This window comes from Juglans microcarpa x Juglans regia, chromosome 2D, assembly GCF_004785595.1.
Source record: "Juglans microcarpa x Juglans regia isolate MS1-56 chromosome 2D, Jm3101_v1.0, whole genome shotgun sequence".
Classification (NCBI taxonomy): domain Eukaryota; kingdom Viridiplantae; phylum Streptophyta; class Magnoliopsida; order Fagales; family Juglandaceae; genus Juglans; species Juglans microcarpa x Juglans regia.
The window spans coordinates 16050199-16063130 of NC_054596.1; positions in this window are offsets into that span (position 1 = coordinate 16050199).

Here is a 12932-nt window from a genome sequence, read left to right on the forward strand (position 1 = left end):
ACTACTATTAACAGAATATATGAGATCACCTCACTGCCCAAACACAACCTAAGACAACTGAACGATAGTTTTCAAATCTCTATCGGTGGGCAACAAAATGGGCATGTCGGGAGGGTTGAGGATGAAAAGGTATAGACATCGGTAACAACAACAGTTCATGTTCTAGGTCCAAACATGAAATTTTCCAAGCTTAGTGGTGGAGATCGTAGCGGGTAGATTTATAGGGTGAACCAGTAATTTTTCTTTCACCAAACAAAGTTTTTAATAAAATTAGCTACTCTTGGCTTCTTACCACATGACAAAAGATACGTTGAATTGGTTTTAAGATGCTAAAGAAATTACTTTCCTACTTGGGAGGCATCCACCAAGGCATTTCAGATCACGTTTGTGGATGCTCTTGCAAGGCCCCCTTTTCATAAGTCATGAATGTTACATACATTCGTAAATCTACATATGGTAAAGAGATTCAACATCATAAAAAATCTCATTTATTGAATTATAAAATTAGCTCAACGTAGCAGAGTTTCATAAAATGAAAATAAGAATATAATAATGTAAACATAAGCTAGTCTTGTGGCAATTACACTTATTCCTAAGGCCTAAGGCTCTGAAAAAATAAATATACTCCTTGCCCTCATGCTTGGTGTCCACGCTATAAGGCATTAAAATATAAAAATAAATAAAAAGTGAGTTGAAGACTCAATAAATTACACATCATACTGTAAACATAATTTAACTTGACCTTAGACTTTGCTTTGAAAACTTTCATGCATAATCATACGTATATATAACACATCGATCATTCAACCGTAACATATGCAGAATTTAAGAAGTAATCATGACAATTCATGTAAAATGACCTAGTGTATAGTTGACTCTATGCATCTAATATGTTCCATGCATGACTTGTTAATCTTGTCTTACACTAAAATTGTGGCCATCGTAGCATCTAAGTCCAATAGTCATTGAGGACCAAACTACTTCAAAGGGGGGGCTTCTTCCAGACTGCTACTAGGATTTCTCTTTCAATTTCTTCAACCTTGCGATGGGAGCTCCAGAGAGAAGATTTCCACCAGAAAATAGATCTCTGATCTCCATTTTATAGTGAGGATGAGAGACCATGAGAGATTGTAAAACAATCACATTATAATGGATTCTCCTCCCCCAAACGATCTGTGGACGTAGGCATATGCTAAATCACATAAATCTGTGTCTCCACCTCTTTTATTTTCCATGTATTTATTTCTTATTCACTATCATGGATATACATACGGATGTCGTACAGCCGTACCAGACCACCGCCAGGGGTTCCAAATCAAACCGATCGAGACCCAAATCGTCATAGTGGGTCAAGAATAACTTTTTCTCCCCTTCCAGCCTGTTGTGAGATTTTTTGGCATTAACACCAGTAGTTGATGAGTTATACGGAGATGTGTTCTTTTCTAAACTCGATTTAATGTATGGTTAAGAGTTAGATCAAAAGATGCGTATAAAACTGTCTTCCATACACATAAGGTGCACTAAGAGATTTTAGTGATGCCATTTGGGCTCACCAATGCCCTTTCCACATTTCAGAGGCTAATGGATAATATCTTTCAACTCTTTCCTAGACAGTTTTTCATTGTTTTCTTTGATGATATATTTTTTTATAGTATGATTACGGTGTTGCATTCATAGAATTTAAGGATCCACTTTATGTGAAGATGTTGAAGTGTAAATTTGGCTACAAGGAAATTGAGTATCTCGACCATGTGATTTCTAAAAATGGGGTTGAAAGCAAGTTCGACAAAAGTAGAGTGTATAATTAACTAGCTAGTTCCAACTTCTTTTAAATCTTTAAAGGAATTTTTGGGACCGATTTTATTATAGTAAACTCACTCGAGGGTATGATTTTGCCACCCCAAGCATTGGATTCAAAGTTTGGGTTGACCTTCAAGTATGGCCCATGGGCTAAATTTTTCGTATTAAAAAAATAAAAAAACTTCTATGATTAAATTTTTACATATAGCTATTGTTTGATTTGATACATGTTTGAATTTTTAATTATACATAATAGTGAGTGTATTGGGCTAGTGGGCTTACTGTCCAGCACACTTGACAACTTGTAGCATTAGTTGGGTGCCCAAGTTAACTTAGAATATTTGACTTATATTTATGGAATGATGTCTCCCCCCACTCAAAAGTCAGATTTTGTACATATTTACAAGACTACTAACAGTCATAAGCTTTCAGACTTTCCTTACTTGAAAAAGAAATGTACTATGTGATTTATAGCTGAAAATTGGACTTGGGGAGTTTCCAAATCTGTTGGGTAGTAGGATTTTGAATTTCCCGAATGCATTAGGAAATATTTTATTCTTACTAGGGATAGGGATGAGGCTGCCAAGATTTTAGGACTGCTTAGAAAGGAAGTTGACTTTTAATATAGCTGTTCAGCCAGCATTAAAAGCTCCATCAATCACTCTTGAACCATTATACCAAGTATAAGAGATATTTCTTTATACAACTCACATGGAAATTCTTAGAATTGATAGATCTACAACTAGCTTAGAAACCCGATATTTAATCAATTAAGGGTTTATTTGGAAACACAATTGTTCTTGGACTATTTCACTACTACTCACTACTATTTCATTACTATTCGTAAATTATTTCACTACTATGCATAGATGATTTGAGATACTCTTAGTATCTAAACGAAGCCTAAGATTCATATTAAGGGATTGTCAGGATTATACCAGCATCCCCTATGCCCATACCTCTCATTTAGGTCTAGAAACTCTAAACCATTTTCTACCTACGTGGAACCCTAACCGTAGTAGCCTCCTAAGCATATTAACAAACAAGAGGCAGTCTTATACACACTTGTGCTGCACATCTTCCTTAAAATAAACTAAGTTTCATATCATCAAAGTGTTTAGGGATTCTCAAGGCTACTACTGCTATTGTGTCGCTGCTCTCTACCACCCTAGGCTGCCAGAATCAGGAGTATACCATTAAGTCTATCAAATAGTCACGGTGATAGTTATTTAAAGTGAGTTTTTCTTACTCTTATTAGGTAATTTGAATCTTATTCTATCTGTCATACTATATTACATTTCCACAACCTTCTTTCTCAAGTTCTCTCCACCAAAATTCTTTTAGTGAGTGTCCTAAACTCTACTGCAATATAAGTGAGGACTTTTTCCATACATCAAAACTTTCATGTCCTAAGCATTAGAAAACTTCTTATGTTATATTATGGAAGTTTGGGCATAGAACTCAAACCTAGTAGTGGCAATTTATAACACAACCCACGAACATGATATAAAATAAGCATGTTTGAGTTTGATATAAATGGGTTTGGGTCAAAACAGATTGACCCAATAAGAAACGATTAATAAATAGGTCAATTGCGAGTCAACCCACTGAACCCACAATCAACTTGTATAACACAAATAAATTATGTTTTTAAATTTTCTAATTGTTTAATCTTATGTCTTTTTTATTGTTGGGAATATGTGATATTGATATTAGGATCTGACTATGTTATATCTCAAACTATTAAATCTATTCGTTAATATATAATTTTTTTTTGAAAATATTCTAGCATGAATCTAGCTGTAACTATGAAATATAGTTATCATTGTATTATCTATGAAATTATATTAAATTGGTTAAAAAATAAACATACGATCAATTCAATCCACTTATATGAAACAGGTTAAATGGGTCGTGTCACCCATTAATTAAACGGTTCGAGTTTGGGTTGACCCATATAATCTAATACTCATGACTTGACACGCTCCAAACACAATCTGCAAATAGGAAGTACAAACACAGTCTACAAATACGAATTGCCACACCTATTCACATCTTAGTGGCATTGTAGGAACGTAGTTGTTGTTGAAGTAGACAAGGGCTTCCTCCAACTCCACCATAGGTTAGAAAAGGTGAGAAACTAGCCGACTTTTAGAAGCACTAAGAATAGGTTGATAGCACCTAGAACCCTACTCATGCCAAGTATTGCATGTAGAAGGGCTTATAAACTCGCATAATGAATTCATATGCATGCACTATGGCACCATGGGTAGGACACAAACAAAACATGTGGTATCAGGATCCTGATAGCATCATAACAACATCCACTCACAATGTAAAGTCTTTTTTAAGTAAGTTTTGTAATTCAAAAATCAGACAGTCTAAAGGGGTAGAAATTTCAATCTATAGAGCATAAGCTTGAACAAACATTCATCAAGCCATAATTCCTTGCATGTTTGATATATTACATTTAATTTAGTAATTGTTCTATGATGCATATAGTATAAAGAAATTAGAGAATGGAGGTTTTTGAAAACCACATGGCATATCATTATATGACATGCATGTCTTTTGATGGTTTATCATATTCTCTCTAAACCTTTAAAAAGAGGTAGCTACTGACAACCCAAGATGGATCTTACAAGCCTCATTCGACCATGTTAACATCGGTTTTTATCAAAAGCTCATGAATCTCTTATAATACATAAAAAAAACATATTGTTCTTAGCAACCTCAAGTGGACCAAGCATCCACTATTTTGAGACTTACATGCATTTTAACTTATAAAAAAATATCAAAGCATCTACACGTATATATATGGCATGTAGTAAAATTTAAGAGTAGACATGCATGACCAAAAGTTAGTTTTGCTCAATGTCACTTTGTAGACAGCAAGCAACACCATAGGATATAGGTTCATACCTCAGTCAAATATTAAGATTTTGAGTTGATATTAATATGGGATATGCATTTAACTTAATAGGTGATTGATTTATGTGATTAGTTGATCTCAAAGCTAGGGTGATAAGGTAAGTGGCATGAACCCTTACCTTAATCTGTTTTGTTTGAAAAGTGTTGTATACCTATGATATGTATAACCATATTCAATGTTAGCCCATTTTTATGAACCCTCGATGAAATATGACAATGTGATTGTAATCCAATTATGTAAATATGCTAATTTGTTTATTTGTTTGGAATGGACGCTATGTCATGAAATCACTCTTTATGTTATTCTTGTTGTTGCCCTAAGTAGATGACATGTCCAATAACCATGCTTTAATGTTTAGCCTTATGATATGAGTGGATTTGCAAACCACAAACCTAATTGTAGTCCACCATATGTTATGCTATGATTGATACAGTCAACTACAATTAGACCGATACATATAGGTTATGATGGCCATTATGCAAGATTAACAATTCATGCATGAAACATATTAGATGCATAGACTCAATCATTCACTCATCCATGTTACATAAATTGCCATAATTACTTACTAACTTCTGCCTATGTTTCTGTTGAATGATCCATATATTATATATATAAGTATGATTATGTATGAAACGTTTTTAAGCAAAGTTGAAGGTTAAGTTAAATTATGTTTCCAATATGATGTGCTATTTACCGATTCTTTGAAACACTTTTATTTATTTATTTTTCATATTTTAATGTCCTAGATGATGACGACATAGACGCCAAGCAGGAGGGCCAGGAGTAGATTTATTTTTTTGAATCTTAGACAGTACAAATAAGTGTTATTTCTACATAGGACTAGTTTATGTAGACATTTTTTATGTTCTTGTTTTCATTTTATAAAACTTTATTATGCTAAACTAGTTTTATGATTCAATAAATAAGGTAATTTTATGATATTAAATCTCTTTACCATGTGTAAAGTTACGAATGCATGTAAGATTATTGACCAATGAGAAATTGTGCTAATGTTCACTTGCAGCTCCTTACACTAAATTGTTAAATAAGAATGCCTTTCAATGGTGCTAAGGCTTTCCAAGATCTCAAGAAAGTAGTTACAAATTCTCCTACTTAGGCCTTTCCTAATTTTGATAAAGAATTTTTAATGGAATGTAATGCTTATAGTGATGGTATGGGCATTATTGTTATGCAAGAGAGCAAATCGATAACAGTTTTGAGCCATGCTTTGAAAGGCATAGTTTTGGATCTTTTTATTTATGAGAAAGAACTTCTGGTCTTAGTGCATGTAGCGACGAAGTGGATCCCTGATTTGCTTGGCAGGCCATTTAAGGTTAAAGTAAGCCACCATAGCTTGAAGTTTCTTTTGGAGTAAAGGGTTGCTACCCCTTCTTAACATAAATGGATTTCGAGATTGCTTGGTTATAATTTTTTACTGAATACAAGAAGGATATCAAAATAAATTAGTAGATGCTTTGTCTTGGAAGGCTTTATGTAATGAGGAGGTTGGTAGTGAAGAGGTTGATATTTCCTCTTTCTTCTATTTAATATCTTTTTCTTTTCCTGACTGAGTATAAGAAATTAAGCAACTTGGCAACGCTCCAAAAAAACAATTTTCCTTTTGTGATGGACTATTAGTGAAGAAAGACACAACTTATGTTGGGGATCACTACACTTTGAAGTAGACCATTATGGATTATTGATATGAACCCATGGGAATGGAATCCCTTGAACCCACAATCAATTTGAACACTCACCAAAAAAAGTCAAAACTTAAGTCAATGGATGGAGAATCTAGATCCATTGAAAACTCGTTTCAAGAACCTAAATTATATTAAAATCTAGACACGTTGAAGAATCTGTCTCAAGAACCCAAATTACAAGGAGGAACGCCGCAAAAGTTGTGATTTACCTTTGATAAGTTCAAAAGTTTAATCAAGAACAAAATGAGTAAACTCAACTCACAATGAAAATTCAATATTGTCTAAAGAGCTTGTGTTGGACGGCTACAAGATATTTAAATACTTAAACCCCAATTAACCCTAGGCCAAAACAAGGCCCCTTTTACCCAAAATACCCCTGGATGAACAGTAACGCTGTTACAGTAACTCTAGAAACCCTAGTTCAACAAAATAAAATATGTGGACCAAACATCATCAAGCCCAATTATTCTAGACTAATTCCTATAACTAATAAAATAAGCTCATTTAATGAAATAAACAAGTCCAAGACCTTCAATTACATAAACATAATAATAGGCCATAATTTTTATTGCACTATTTCATAGCTTGTATCACATGGATGATCACTGGATCTCCTTCTCTCAAACTCATTTTGAATATTCGGCTCTTGCTAGACTCGTCCCAAGTGAATTGCACCAATCCTTGCATTGATTCTTTGCACTTTTTAGCTCTCGATCTTGTGATTGCCCCATCTGAGACTTGTAAAAGATCTTTAAGACTTGGTCCACCTTGGTGTCCATCAATTATATTCATAATAGCTCATTGGGAGGTTATTCTAGTAATCAAAATACTTATCACTGAGCTAAGTTTGGTTTTTATCGAAAATGTATGAACAATGGCATTAAGAAATTCTTTTGTGAATGTCTTACCCGTTAACGTATGGAGGTGGAAAATATTCATCCTGTGGGCCAAATCCATCCCTTACCTATACCACAAAATCTGATATCTTTATGAATTTCATAGACGGTTTGTCCATGTCTAGTGGGTATAGTGTCATCTATGTTGTTGGCCATTTTTCTAAGTAGGCCCACTTTATTCTAATTTCTCATCCCTATTTTACCATTAAAATAGCTCATCCATTTTCTCTTATGTTTTCAAGTTGCATGGGTTTCATACTAGTGTAGTCAATGGTAGAGACCCTGTGTTCACTAGTTCATTCTGGACAGAGTTACTTCAGTAGCAAGGTAAACAACTTCTCAATTTCATGGACAGATAAAGGTAGTCAATAAATGTGTTAAACATTACCTGAGGTGCTTTGTAAGATAATAGGTTAAGCAGTGGTCAAAGTCGTTACATTTTGTTTAGTGGTGGTATAACATTATTCACCACTTTGTTGCCAAGCTTACACCCTTTCAGGTGGTCTATGGTTCCTGCCTGCTCGTTTGGTCGACTATATTCCAGGTACTACTTAGAATATCATTGTTGAAGCTAACCTTCACTATAGGGATCAAACTTTAGCACTATTGAAGCACAATTTGTTGGCGACCCAAGAGCATATAAAGTTCCATGCTAATAAGAATCGAACATAAAGGGTTTTCGAAGTAGATGACTGGGTATCCCTAAGGTTGTAGTCATGTCGCTAGAAGTTGCTTGCCTTTCAAAAAAGCCTCGAGCTTTCTCCACAACTTCATGGACTGTTTAGGATTTCGGTAAGGTGGTGTACAAGTTGAATCTACCATTGTCTTCCCACCTCCGTCCTATATTCCATGTCTCTTGCCTAATGAAATGCTTGGGTTAGCAAGTAATTTCGTTACCCACCTTACCTCTAGTGGATTCAGATGGTGTGATTTAGTCGAAACTTGAAAAAATTGTTCAAAGGAGAGTTAGTTAAGAAGCATGGGAACTAGGCATATACATATGTACTAGTTCACTAGAAAGGTACTCATGATGAGGGTTTTACTTGGGAATAATTTCATTCCCTCGAGGCTTGCTATCCCCATCTTGCTTGAATAATGTTTTGATTGTTGATATAGTTATGACCTTGGTCAAACCTCAAGGACTAGGTTTTTGGAAGAGTAGGCAAATGCCAGGGGTCTAGAATTATTAGAGCTATGGAGGTAGAAGGTTCAATATGTAATCAACACATGATCAATTGCACGTGAATGAAGAAGACATGTGTAGGCTTGTAATGACTTGTAGATAATTATATAGGTGTAAGTAGTGGTTACAAGTTAGTTACGAACTGGATTGTTGTATGGGTTAATTGTTAAATCTATTATTAGGCCCATTTGAGTATAAGTGTACTATGTAATAATTCAGAAGCCATCAATGAATGATACGAAGAAACCAGAGGCTAAGGCTACCTCGAACTATCCTATCATTTGTTATTTCAAGATTTATTTTCTTTCTTTACCATCAAGATTGCATTTTTGCATTGGATTTGAAAAAATCTCCTTAATCCATGGATTTGAAAAAAGAAAAAAAAAAAAAACTTCATGACATCAATAACCTTTTATTGATTTTTGTGTCCAAATACAAGTTGATGTGTTTTGAGAGAAAAGTGTAACACTCCATCCCTTTAGGGTTTTAAAGTTAAAGGAACTAAATGCTACTAACATTAAAATCTTTCCTACAAAATTCATAATATTCAGAGTATTTTATTAAAGAAAACCTCTAAAAGATTTAAACTTTTTGTTGCATGTATTGAAAGAAATGCAAATAGTCATGTGCTAAAAATGTGATGCCCTCAACCTCGCTCGGAATTTAAAGGAAGTCGAAGCGTCAGGATATGCAACATTGGTTACACACCCCTTACGTTCGTGACAAATAATATGCATGAATCTAATTTGTTACTAGTAATATAAAATAATCGCAACAAAAATGTGATATAAAAACTTGTAACAAATATGTTACATCCTAATTTAAACTTTTTATAACCACCATAAAGTACTGATGTTACCAAACATACACCATAAACTAAAAGCATTGTCAATCATTTACAAATATACATAAACCATGTCTCCAAAATATTTTATAACTAAAAGATCAACTTTTATGATACTTCTAATTAACAAACTCTAGGTTGTTCGTCTACTCCTCCTCCTATTGGTCTCGATCTATGTGCTCTACAATAAAGCCTATGGTTATGAAGAGTAGGACCATAGTGGGACTATCACGGGGGATTATAAAAGTCTCAATAAGTTAACCATAGAACTAAACTCATGATAATTATGCAATGGCATATATTAACAAATGTGCAAATGAATATGAATGCCAATGCACATATTAAAAAGACTCATACGACTTTCTTTGAAATCTCTAAATTTTTCAGCACCAAAATTTTTATCTTATTAATCGTAACCCCATGGCCTCCCATCATAACCATGTTCCCGTTTGTCTCTCTTTATCTCATATTTGAGTAATGCTTACTTATAGGACTTCGTCTCAAGAATGCATTAAGCATCTCTAGCCTCCACCAGCAGGAAGGCTCCCAACGTCTCAAGACCGTTACATACCTTTACTGTGGCGTTTATTGTTCATAATCAATCGTGGAATACCACTCCATTCTTAAACATTTCGTAGTGGATAAAGGTGTCCAACTAGAATAATCCTTCATTCTAGCATTGAGGTCGTGGCATTTTGTAATTAACTTTATGCTTTATGCATTAATGCCATATTTATGCAAAATATGTAATTTCTGCCAAAAGCTAATGCCAATTCAATAAGAATAAATATCATGCCCAACTCCAACAGTTAATAATCAATCATTGACCTTCAATGAGTGGAGTTCAAAAGTAACTTACAATTTCTCTTTAATATTGGTTTTGTTCTGTACTCCTTGTCTGCGTAGTATATACAACAATGGTTTAGAAACCAATAAAAAATAGCTCTAGACTTAAAAATCCTTGTTGAACACTACATACATAATTTAATCTAAACTATAATTTTCTAGTTAAATTCTTCAAAGCTCGTTAGCCCTTAAAACTCATCATTGTGGTATAAAAACTACAGACTATTCAAGCTTAACCTTAGGTCAAGGCAAAGCCGAGTTCCTCACCATTGTGGAGCACTCTACTTAAGTGTGATTAGCCTAACGTTCTAATGAGATCTTATACAGAAACATTTTATATCATTCTGACCCAATAGCACTTAGCTTTCGCAAACCAAGCACTTAAATTTCATACACGCAAGTACATGGTTAGGTTCAACACAAAATCACATTTTACTTACTGTACTATAAACCGACGTTACTATTTGTTCAACTTTTAAAAACAAAGGCTAAGATCATATTTTAATAATCAATTTGTTATCCAAAAGTCAATAAATTCCAAACATATAAAAAAAAAAAAAAAAAAAAACAAACTGAAACTGAGGTTACTCCTTCAGGCAGTACATCCTTCATGTGTTAGAAAACTAGAACAAAGACTTATTTTGTCAACCAACGGCTGCTCGCCTACGTAAGTTACCAACTTCTATTTCCCCGTTAAAGATAGCTGCCGTATGCATATAAAAATCAATAAAGGTTTTATTTTTCAAGAAATTCACAAATTATAAAAGCACTAAAGTCCAAGCATAACTAAAAATCTTCCATTACCGAGCAGTAGAAGTTATAGTTAAGAAAGAGTTGTTGGTCTTACATAAGTGAAAATCTTGGTCCATAAATGACTTTTTCCTTGGTGAAAATATTAGCTGGTCACACTCTTTCTTTCGCTCCCTATTTATCTATAAGTTTTACTTAACTAAAGAAGAAGAAGATGAAGTAGGTAGGTTGAAAAGTGCTCAGGTGTGGAGTTGAGTGAGCATGTTGACCAACTGAAAGAAAGAAAATGAAGCTCGTTCGTCTATATAGCCTTCACCCCTAACAATAGGTGTGTCGTGCGGTATCAATAAAGTTGTGAGGTGTCTAGCTTCTAAATATGAGGTATCATGTATTGTGTTGTGCAATGTGGCAACACATGCAACATTTTAAACACTTGAATAGATTCGTTGTGCATGCAAGCTTAAAGGTTCGTCAAAACATTTAAGCCCTTGAGTTGCCAATACTTTGCTCCCTAAGCAAGGCCCGGCTAACATGTTGCTCGCCTCTATTGCTTGCTTCTTGCCTACTATACATCAATCTTCATGGGGCGGGATGAAGTTTTCCATGCCCATTCCTGCGAGACTTCACCACAAGTTTCAAATGGGTAGAGGGATTCCTTGTGAATGATTGGGGTAGGGTGGTATCATGTTGGCCTCACCTGATAGTCAAGATGCAGAATCCCACAGTGTATCATGTGTTGTTGTCGTCGAATTGGTTGGTTGGATAGACATTTCCCTATGCAACATGTTGTCTCTATGTAGGAGTCACTTGCATTGGGGTACATGCAAGTTGGCTCGCACAATGCTGATTGGGTAAAAGGGATTTCCGCGAGGTCGAGTGGTGAAGCAACTCATCCCCTGTACCCCTCATGCGATCAAAATGTCTATGTGATAGAAGATGTCTGCATGACGAACATCTATGTGATGAATCTTTATGTGTTGGCAGTTGTACCAAGTGAAACCCATATGATTTTATGGATTTGATTTACTGGAGCAACGGGTGATTACTCACCTAAATAATACTCATGCTTTAAAGTATATTGCATCAAAGGGTAACTCTTAGAGGGTGATTCATCACCAAGTTTTAAGGACCCATGTGTCTGTGACCTTGAGACTGATTCCTCGCCAAGGCATACATGCACGTGTTCTCTCATTATTTATATGAACTATTTATTGCATTTTCAGGAGCATTATTTTTCATTAGTAGATTTTTTCATGGCTCTCTAACCTACTTATGGTTTCATTTTCGGAACCATATATTTTGATGTAGAGTTAGGACTAGGAGTGATGCCTGAGAAGGAAGAGCTGAGCCCCCCCCCCCCCCCTCTCCCCCAATCTTAAAGACGGAGGCTTGTCACTATCGTAGGCACCATTCATTATTTTGTGTTATATTTAGCATTTTGGAAAGGCGCGACCAACTGTATTCAGTCTGCCACATATTAGACAATGAACACTCTATTTTGGGATTGTATGTAACTCTATGTTAATATTTATGGGGAATGGTAGTAATGTTTTTTTGAAATTTGTTTTAGACTCTGGTACTACAAGGTCTAATTACCGACTAAACTTTTATCTTTTCCATTGTGATCTTATACCTATATCCCTTACGTGCACTTCCATGCGAATGAGGCACGCCTAACTCGATTAAATCCAAGGTGTTGATCGTTTGGCTGGCACTCTCGGCACCACGGAACCTTTCCAGGACCTTTACATCAGGGATAGGACGCCACACATATCCTTAATAGTCTTTACACATTTATCCCTTTGTGTTAGGGTTAGCGACCCTTGTAGTCATGGCTCTTTCTATGACTAGCGGATAAGATCCTAACCTCATCAGGAATGGTTCATCACTAGTTACACCGCTAGTGATGTGTTTTGGCATTGCAACCCACCCGTTAATCTCATGGTATCGTCTTCACTCTCATGGCCATGTTATT